The sequence below is a fragment of the Aotus nancymaae genome, unplaced genomic scaffold (assembly GCF_030222135.1).
Source record: "Aotus nancymaae isolate 86718 unplaced genomic scaffold, 86718_ANA_hifiasm-v0.15.2.pri h1tg000022l_1, whole genome shotgun sequence".
In the NCBI taxonomy this organism is placed as follows: Eukaryota; Metazoa; Chordata; class Mammalia; order Primates; family Aotidae; genus Aotus; species Aotus nancymaae.
Genome location: NW_026988435.1, coordinates 21,748,218 through 21,759,122, shown reverse-complemented (window position 1 = coordinate 21,759,122; position 10,905 = coordinate 21,748,218). Strand labels below are relative to the sequence as shown.

At 33.6% G+C, this 10,905-nt stretch overlaps 1 long non-coding RNA gene across 1 annotated transcript; it reads right to left on the bottom strand.

Moving 5' to 3' along the window:
• Positions 1 to 698: 698 nt before the first annotated feature.
• On the bottom strand, positions 699 to 5,060 carry LOC105711857 (uncharacterized). The gene is made up of 3 exons (XR_001106180.3): positions 4,714 to 5,060; positions 2,641 to 2,771; positions 699 to 1,103 (listed from the first exon to the last, which is right to left on the bottom strand). It is a non-coding gene; the product is annotated as an uncharacterized LOC105711857 (long non-coding RNA).
• Positions 5,061 to 10,905: the final 5,845 nt, after the last annotated feature.

Sequence of the window (10,905 nt, the reverse complement as noted above, 5' to 3'; positions counted from 1 at the left end):
AATTGGTGGGATTTCAGTTTCCTAAAAACATCTAATCCAAATTATAATGTTTTAAAACATTTTTCTACAAAGCTGCTAATCCAAATAATGATATTTTCTAGTTCAATTTTATGATGCCTGAAAGCTGAAAGGAACAGAAAAATATATATAATTAAGCAAATGGAGGCAATTTTTTAGTCAGTGAAATTCTTATACAATTTGAGAGAAGAAAAAATAATTTATAAAACAGTATTGCATTTTTGGGATTGCTTTTAATAATATACTACATTATTATAGTTGGATATAATTGTAATAGGTTTTACAAAGGAATAATATGGTAATTTAACACAATAAAAAAGATTGGAGAAGACACATATAAAATAATATTCATATACACTTCATGTATCATTGATGTGCTTCATGCAAACACAAATTCTGTAATAGAAAATTCATCAAGAAGTAAGACCAGTTTTGAATCAAGGTGATATCCATGATGATTGAGAATAATTAGGACAGAATTCCTCTGAGTAGAGCCGTCCAAACTTCTCTTGGCCCACATAATAAAGCAGCTGTTTCAGACCTACAAAGAAGTGAGATGGAGTTTTATTGCCCTAACTGAATCTTGTTTGTATTAACATGATCCCTCTCCAGCTGGAAAAAAAAAAAAAAGTCAGTTCTGCCACTCTGATTTTAGTGGTTTATATAGCTTCATAGGAGATACTGACTTTAAAAATATTACAAAACACATACTTTCATATATAGGGAACAAGGATGATGTAATCATACAGATTTGAGACTATGTGAGACCATTTATTTAAGGAATGCTGATTCTGACTGCAGTGCAAGATTTAAAAGAGTTCTATCATTTCTTAGATGAGAAAAATCACGGTTTCCAGAAAGTTCCTGTGGAAAACAAAAATTAGATTAATGAAAGAAAAAATGTAGTAAGACACTACCAAAATGCCGCAGCAGCCAGGCATATTCCATGTGTCCAGAGGATGTATGGAGATTTCACTGAATGTTGCAGTCTTACTCTCCACAGCTTCATTCAATCCACATTTTGAGACAGAGGCACAGTCATCCTTCCCTTCCTTTTAAGGGAAATAGTTGGGTATCAAATCCTCCTTGGATAGGAGAGCAAAAATTCCACTGTTATATTTTTGATTGTGCAGATATTTTCACTGTATAAATATAGGTTCTCATACTTGGGATATTGATTCACTTTGGAAAGGGCTGCTACCATAACAGACTGAAGAGAACTTTTGCCTACTTTGAAGAAAACTTTTGCCAACTTTGTCTATTTTTTTCATTTGTTCATTTACATTAATGCAAGATAATTTAGAATTCTTCATCATCTAAGAGGGCTGTATCTTCCCTGCCACCTCATCTGCTTCCTCATATCACAGGTCAGTCAAAATAGAACCATATTAGAGCACATATGTGTACACAGTGCTGTAGTGTGTGTGGAAGTTACTGAGAAAGTAAGTGGGATTTTACTTTCTGTAAGATGCAGAGATAGGACATAGAATGTAGGTACATAACTGTGAGATTAACATAAGTCATGTTAATCATGAATTGCTAGACCACAGAGAGGGAAGAAATATTTCACTCTCAGCTTTAATTGAGCTTAATCTTACAATGAACAAAAAATTTCCTGGGGTTTACTCAAATTCCATATTGCAATCTATAGATGAATAAAAAGATACTTTTTATAGATTTATATTAAATTCATATGTTAAAATATGTTCATGATTTCATTACTATTTCTATGATGTCTAAAATGACAGTTCAGGCCAGGTGTGGTGGCTCACGCCTGTAATCCCAGCACTTTGGGAGGTTGAGGCAGGCAGATCACTGGAAGTCACGAGTTCAAGACCAGCCTGGCCAAAATGCTGAAGCCCTGTCTCTACTAAAAATACAAAACAAAAAAATATTTAGCCAGTCATGGTGGCACATGCATGTAATCCCAGTTACCTGGGAGGCTGAGGCAGGAGAATCTCTTGAACCCAGAGGTAGAGGTTGCAGTGAGCCAAGATAGTGCCACGGCACTTCAGCCTGGGCTGCAGAGCAAGATTCCATCTCAAAAACACATAAATAAATAATAAAGCTCAGTGTAAGTCTTTTAGGGAATTTTTCTGTCATCATTTTGTTTTGAATGCCTTTGAAAGTATACTGTTTATTGAGTTTCCTAATATTTATCCTTTACAGGACTTGAATTATATAATTTTAGGACTGGGAAAACAGTTATTCATTATCTGTGTGTTTCAGGAAAGCAGAGGACAGAAATGCTGATAAAAAAGTTGAATAATGGCTAGACTCCAAAGCTATTTTCCTGGGCCACAGTTTGGTGAACACTGTATTAAATCATAGACCCACCGAATATTAAAGGAGGAAGAAATTTGAAGACTGCCTAATCCAACCCCATCATTTTTACAGATCAGGAAACTAAGCTCAGGGGATTAAGTGGCTCTTCTATAGTCATAAGCAAGTTAGTAACTGAATCTGAACCAAAACCCAAATATTCTGTTTCATGGTTCAATTTGTTTCCCCAAATCATGCTAGCTCTCTAAATAGTATGTTTTAATCTTTAATTTTTTTGTAAAGCCACTATACTCAAAAGTTAAAAATTTATAAAATGTCAACAGTGAAAAGTTTACTTACTTTAAGTAGAAAATTATAAAATGTAGCCAATCATCTTGTAATTCCAGGCAGAATGGAAAGTTGAGCAAGACAGTTCCAGGAAGAATGTCAGAAGCATGCTTTGGTTGCTTTTGGTTATGTATGAGAAGGTACTACAAGAAAAAGATGAGCTCAGAAAAGTGAGGGTCATTTCAATGTTAAGAAACAAGAAGCATTGTGTATTTCCGCTTGGTCTCTTGAGCCTCTATCATAAGCATAAAATCGTGCCTGTTTAGCTAGTCTCTATCTCCAAAAGAATTACAGCCATTTAAAGAAGACTTGGAGCCACAGACTTGCCACCTGAGGCTGAGCTGCCTCAGCCAAACCGCAGATTTTTGAGAATTAGTTATGGTTTTAACTACTGAATTTGTGCATTATTGTGACAATTAGGTAAAATATAAATGTGTACCATTAAAAATATTTATTTTCTCTATTTGTATTTTATTAGTCAACTGTAAATGATCTTTGACTCCAAGATGAGCAAATCAGAAAATTATTCTTCCTTCAGTTTTTCCTACCTTCTCTTTCCTACTTTTTCTCTTATTATTTCTTTATTGTCAGAGAATATACCTTTGCCTTCTCTGACTTAACCATAATCATCACATTTATTTTACAGTCAAACATATTCAAAGTTTTCTGCCAGTTCTTTTGTCACGTTTTTACCAATATTTCCTAATGAGCTGAAGTCTCTTCCTCTAGTGTTAAGAAGGTCCCTTGGGAATAAAATTCTCAGTTTCTTGAATGTTTATAACAATGATCTGTAACTTTGTACTTGAGTATGGTTTGTCTCCATATAAAATCCTGGGTTCATGCTTCCTATCTTAAGTATCTTTTAGATATTGCTCAAATGACTTCTGGTGTTGACAATTTCTGTAGAGAAATCTGAGGCTAGACCTATCTGTTTTCCCCTTTACAAGTGTCTTAATATATTGCCTGTCTCTTTATATTTAATGTCCAACATTTTTGATAGACTGTGTCTTGGCCTGCTCTAGGTCAGTTTTTTATACCAGAAGGTGATCCTTTTTCTTATGAAAAGTCAAGTCTTTTCTTCTTTCATGAACCTTTTTTTTTGGTGGCAAAATATGCATAACGTAAAATTTACCATTTTAATCTTTTTTCAGTACACAGCTCAATGACATTAAGTACATTCACATGGTTGCTCAAGCAAAAGTAGCATCTGTCTTAAGAATTTGTCATCTTCCCAAACCAAAACTCCATACCCATTAAACAATAACTCTTCATTTCCTCTTCCTCGCAGCACCTGGCAACCACCATCCACCATTTTACTTTCTATATGCGTTTGATTCTTTTATTTCATATAAGTGTAATCATACAATATTTGTCTTTTTGTGATTGTCCATGAATTTTTAAAAATTATACCTTTCTATATATTTTTCCATTATTTGCTTTTCTTATTTTGCTTTCTTCAACAGGGACTCCAATTATGCATATACTACCTAACTTAAATAGCTAATAATTTAAGTTATTTTTGTCTTTATCTTTCATTTTTTACTTTTCTATTCTCCATCTCACTATATTTTTTATAGCAACAATTCTTCTTTGTGGTCTTTATTCCCTATATTTCTTCAAACATTTATATTATCTACTTTTTTTTTTTCCTTAGGTAAGACAGATCACAACTCAGCCCACATCTTTCTTGACATCTCTTACCTGAGTTCTCTATTTGTGTTTCTAGTCTAATACGATGGAGGCTATTGTTTAATGAGGTTATTTTCCTCAATATATGCTGAGGTATTTGTCCATATTATCACAGGCACCATGACAATGTTTTTACTCTGTGGCATGCATTATGCTTCATTTTGTGTTGTATCGGCATATGGATGCACTTCCAGTCCCTTTTGTATTACTCATCACTGAATAAGTTGAAATTTTCCCAGACAAACTATTTGTGGGAGGTTTCTGTAGGGTTAGATATTCCAGAGTACCTTCTACATTTTAAAGTCCAAATTTTCTTTTCTCTGCTGACAGATCTCTCTCTCAATTGCTTGTTGCTAACATGTCTCCTCTGGGAGAGTTTTTGTATAACATTCTCACCTGTGTTCTCTTCATCCAAATGGCTTTGGATAGGGACGGGGGCAGACTTGTCATCAGTACTGCTCAGACCAGTTCCCACTCTATTAATGCAAAAAAAAGGGGGATATAATTTCACAATTCACTGCGAGCCACTCACCTTCAGGAAACATACTTTTGCTGGTGCTCTCTGAAATATGCTGCCACTGATCAATTTTATAACTCTCACATTATTTCCTGCAATTTCTTATATGTAGCTCCTGTTCAATACATACATTTCAATTCTGCTTTCTAGTTTCCCTGAAAATGCAGTTAAAGAGGACCTTTATTATCATTGAGCCTTTTGCATGATTTCTAGCAGAGGAAAAAGAAAGATGCTGACTTTTGCAGGGAAATTTCCTTAATAGTTTATTATCTGAGCTCCAAAAAGTAATATAAGTTTCAAAGTGGGAAATAAATAATGCTCATGTTGTATTATGCACTATTTGAGGTGAGGTTTTATGACATTATCAGTAGCATGCGTCAAGCATCACTTCTTATATTATCTTTATAACTTATCTTTTTTATTTATTCTTGTATCCCACGGAATGCTTACAACAATATCCATTGCATAAGAAAAGCTTAACCAATGTTTGTTGGAATCTTGATGAATGAATAGTAGATATTATATATCAGAATAATGCTGCAATTATTTTTTGCTCATCTTAGACAAAATATGAGAAATTCTCTACTTAAGAATCTTTTGCCTATTCAGTTAACTCTAATGAATTAACACTTTACCGACTCAATTATTTCTAATTGATTATTGTTTAAATTGTAGGAAAATGATTTAAATATGACTACTGATAGACTACACATTTTGACAATAATGCTGATATATAAGATAGCTCCTATGTACTCTCTCATAATATGTACATAAATTTGATATGCAGAATAAACTAAAACAATGGTATAGGAAATGCTTTATATCTGGATCAGAGTAGCACAATCATTTATTTGAACATTTGAATTTATCTGTTCCCTTTTACCTAGGTCAATAGTTTACAGCAGTTCATACCATGGATATTAGTTGATCAATAAAGAATTGAAATTTTTTTTTCAATTTTTTTTTTAGTGGAGGACACAGTATGCCCTTTTAATAGACTTTTTCCCAGCAGTACCATGGTGGTTTATTTTAATTTTTTAGCCTTGTTGCTCTATCTTTATGTAACATTGAAACTGACATGATATTACAGAGGCAATTTGTGCAATTAGAAAGAGTTTTCTAATCTCTGTATTTATACTGATATGTAGTCTTCTCAAGATAAAATGAAAGCCCTTAGTATGCTGGTTAAGAAGATGTCAGTTTTCAATTGCAAGCCAGTACAGAGTAACTCTACTGAGCATGAATATTGTATTTTGTATTAATTATCTTAATTTAATTGCTTTTTTATTAGTCTTAATACTTAACAAATGGGATCATATCTGCAATGAATTTTTAAGAAGCTTTGCAAAGGTTTATCATTACTCCCCCCTGAATTTTATTGTAAATATATGAAATATAAAAGTGTTTTATATTCTTTATCTTTATATAAAAAAATTTAATTCCCATTTCTTAAGAATAAAAATGTTTATTGATGAATGCTAAAACCATCAATTCTTAAATATGATGTAACTATTTATATTTGACATTGTAAATGTTCTAAGAATAAATATTAAGACATTATTTAATTTATTTTTATGTAATACAAATATAGTATTTTCTTTCTCATACCCCATTTTGTCATATGGAAAATGTATATTTATGTGTGTATAATTATATATCTATACACACACATATCTATATCATGTATACCTATATCTTATCTCTCTCTCTGTATATATATATCTATATCTGTACCTATCTATACCTTACATGAGCTCAAAAAGTAACATAAAGTTTCAAATTGGGAAGTAAGTAGTCTACATGTTTCAGCAGAAACTATTAGAGGACATGTCCCATGACTTATTTTTGTATTCTACAAAATGCTTACCATAATATGTGTGTATGTATATATAAATTTAGTATTGATTGAAACTGTTCAAAATTGAAAACAGGGAGAATTTAATTAAGCTTATAAATCTATACTAATGTTATTAGGATCATGCTTTTTAAATTTTTGTGGATACGTAGTAGGTATGCATATTTATGGGGTACATGAGATATTTTGATACAGGCATACAATGCATAATGTGATCATCAGGGTAAATGGAGTATTGATTCCCTCAAGCATTTATCCTTTCTTTATATCACAAACAATCCAATTATATTTTCCATTATTTTTAAATGTATGTTAAGTTATTGTTGACTGCAGTTACCCTGTTGTGCTATCAGGTACTAGATCTTATTTACTCCATCGAACTATATTTTGTACCCATTAACCATTCCCCCCTGCCCCTCCCTCCTTCTACCCTTCCCAGCCTCTGGTAACCATCCTTCCATTCTCTTATCTCTGAGTTCAATTGTTTCCATTTTTAGCTCCCACAATAAGTGAGAACATGCTAACTTTATCTTTCTGTGCCTGTCTTATTTCACGTAATATAATAACTTTCAGTTCTACCCATGTTGCTGCAAATGATAGAATCTCATTCTTTTTTTTGGCTGAATAGTACTCCACTGTGCATATGTGTATTTTCTTTATTCATTTGTATGTTGATGGCCACTTATGTTGCTTCCGAATCTTGACTACTGTGAATAGTGCTGCAATAAACATGGGAGTGCAAGCTCTTCAGTACACTGATTTCCTTTCTTTTGGGTAAATACCTAGAGGTAGGATTGCTGAATCATATGGTAGTTCTATGTTTTGTTTTTTGAGGAACCTCCAAACTGTTTTCCATGGTAGCTATACTAATTTAAATTCTCACCATCCCAACAGTGTGTGTGGGTTCCCTTTCTCTACATCCTTGCCAGTGTTTGTTATTGCCTGTCTTTTGGATATTAGCTATTTTAACTGCTGTGAGATGATATCTCATTGTAGTTTCCATTTGTATTTCTCTGATAAGCAGTGATGTTGAACACCTTTTCATATATCTGTTTGCCATTTGCATGTCTTCTTTTGAGAAGTGTCGGTTCAGATCTTTTGCTCATTCTAAAATCGGATTTTTTCCCTCTAGTGTTGTTTAAGCCCCTTATATATTCTAATAATCTCTTGTCAAATGGATGGTTAGCAAATATTTTCTCTCATTCTGCAGGTAGTCTTTTCACTCTGTGGATTGTTTTCTTTGCCCTGCAGAAGATTTTAAACTTGACGTGATCTCATTTGTCCATTTTTGCTTTGGGTGCCTGTGCTTATGGGGTATAACTCAAGAAATCCTTTAGTCCAATGTTCTAGAGGGTTGCCCCAATAATTTCTTGTAGGAGTTTCACAGTTTGAGATCTTATAGTTAAGTCTTTTATTCATTTTGATTTGATTTTTTGTACGTGGCAAAATCTTATTCTACATAAGAATATTCAGTTTTCCCAGCAAATTTTATTGAAGAGATTGTCCTTTTCCCAGTGTATGTTCTTGGCAACTTTGTTGAAAATAAGGTTACTGTAGATGTATGGATCTGTTTTTGGGTTCTTTATTGTGATCCATTGGTGTATGTGACTGTTTTTATGCCAGTACCATGCTGTTTGGGTGTTTGGGTTACTATAGCTCCACATTATAATTCAAGGTCAGGTAATGTGATTCCTCCAGCTGTGTGTGTGTGTGTGTGTGTGTGTGTTTCTTAGGATAGTTTTGGCTATTTTGAGTCTTTTGTGGTTCCATATAAATTTTAGGATACTCTTTTTCTGTTTATGTGAATAACTTTATTAGTATTTTGATAGGTTTTGCAGTGAATCTGTAGATTGCTTTAGGTAAGGTGGACATTTTAATAACATTAATTTTTCCAATCCATGAGTATGAACATGAAATATCTTTCCATTTTTGGGAGGTCCTCTTCAATTTCTTTTATCAGTGTTGTATAATTTTCACTGTAGAGATCTTTCACCTTTTTAGTTAAGTTAATTCCTAGGTATTTAATTTTATTTGTGGTTGTTGTAAATGGGATTACCTTCTTGATTTCCTTTTTAGAATGTTTGCTGTTGGCATATAGAAATGCTACTGATTTTTGTATGTTGATTTTGTGTTGTGCAAATTTATGAATTTGTTTATCAATTCTAATAGTTTTTTGGTGGAGTCTTTCCATTTTTTAAAAATGTAAATTTATATCATCTGCAAAAAAGGATAATTTGACTTCTTCCTTTCCAATTTGGATGCTCTTAATTTCTTTCTCTTGTTTGATTGCTTTAGCTAGGACTTCCAATAATATTATGCTGAATAACAGTGGTGAGAGTGGAGACATTGTCATGTTCCAGATCTCAGAGGAAAGGCTTTATTTTTTGTCCATTCAGTTTAATACTAGTTGTGGGTCTGTCACATGTGGCTTTTATTATGTTGAGGTATGTTCCTTCTGTATCCACTTTTTTGAGGATTTTTATCATGAAAGGATGTTGAATTTTATCAAATGCTTTTTTGGCAACAATTAAAATAATCGTATGGTTTTGTCCTTCATTCTGTTAATATGATGTATCATATCGATTGATTTGTGAATGTTGAAACTTCCTTGCATCCCAGGATAAATATCACTTCGTCAAGATGAATGATTTTTTTAATATGTTATTGAATTTGGTTTGCTAGTTATTTTGTTGAGGATTTGTATATCAATGTTTATCAGGGATGCTGGCCTGTGGTTTTCTTTTTCTGATGTTTCTTTGTCTGATTTTGGTATCAGAGTAACACTGGTCTTATAGAATGAGTGTGAAAGTATGCCCTCCTACTGTCTTGTTTGGAATACTTCGAGTAGGATGGGTATTAGTTCTTCTTTAAATGTTTGGCAAAATTCATCAGTGAAGCCATCCTTGCTTGGAGACTTTTTATTATGGTTTTGATTTCATTACTTGTTATTCATATATTGAGGTTTTGAATTTTTTTTTGAGACAGGATCTTACTCCATTACCCAGGCTGGAGTGCAGTGGTATGATCATGTCTCACTGCTGCAGCCTCAACCTCCTATGCTCAAGTGATCCTCCCATCTCAGCATCCTGAGTAGCTGGGCCACAGGTGCCTGCCACCAGGCCCAGATAATTATTTTATTTTTATTTTTATGGAGACAGGGTCTTTCATTGTTGCCCAGGCTGATCCGATACTCTTGTGCTCAAGCAATTCCTCCTGGCTTGACCTTTGGAGGTGTTTGGATTACACGTATGAGCCACCATGCCTGGCCTGAATTTCTTCTTGATTCATTAGATTCATTATTGATTACTATGGTAGTCAGCCTCTAAATGGCCTCCAATAATTTCTGTCTCAGATATCCCGATCCTTTCATAATCCCTTCCCCTTGAATGGGCTGGGCTTACAGACTTACTTTTAATGAATAGAATACTGCAGAGGTGATGGGATGGCACGTCCATAATTCGGTTTTGAAGAGTCTGTACCTTCCTTCTGCAGTGTCTCTTTCTCTCATTACTCATGCTGGGGGAAGCAAGTTGCCATGTTGTTAGCATCCCTGTGGAAAGGCCCCTGTAGCATGGTGAATAATCAGTGCCTCAGTTCAACAGGCTTCAAGGAACTAAAGATTTCTGGTAACCACTCAAAGGGCTTGGAAGCAGATCTTTGAGCCCCAGTTGAGCTTTGAGATGTGACCTGCAGCTTGATGACAACCTCCTGATAGAACTTGTGCCTCAGGCTCCCATTTAAGTTGTGCCCAGATTCCTGAGCCACACAAACTGTGAGATAATAAAGGTTTCTTGTTTAAACTCACTATGTTTTGGGAGTAATTTGTTATGCATCAGTAGATAACTCATATAATTACCAATAACCTAATCTTTCTAAATCAGGGAATTCTTCTGACATAAATTACTAAACTAGCTTTTCAGAGGCTAGCTTTTTAGAAACAAGTGTTTATTCACAAATATAAAATGAAATGGGATAATCTATTTCAAACATTCATAATTTTAAACTGTATATTTAGATAAATGTTAGAAGTTAATAAAATTCAGCAAGAAACTACCCTTTAGCACTTGATATTATTACAAGCTATTTCAGAACAATGTATGTTTTTCACTTGATATGAAGCAGGTATTAAAACTGTAATAATTTGTTTAAGTATGTCTTCAGCTGTATCTCTTTTTATTCAGCTGCATACCCATATATACAGCTACTTACTCAGTAT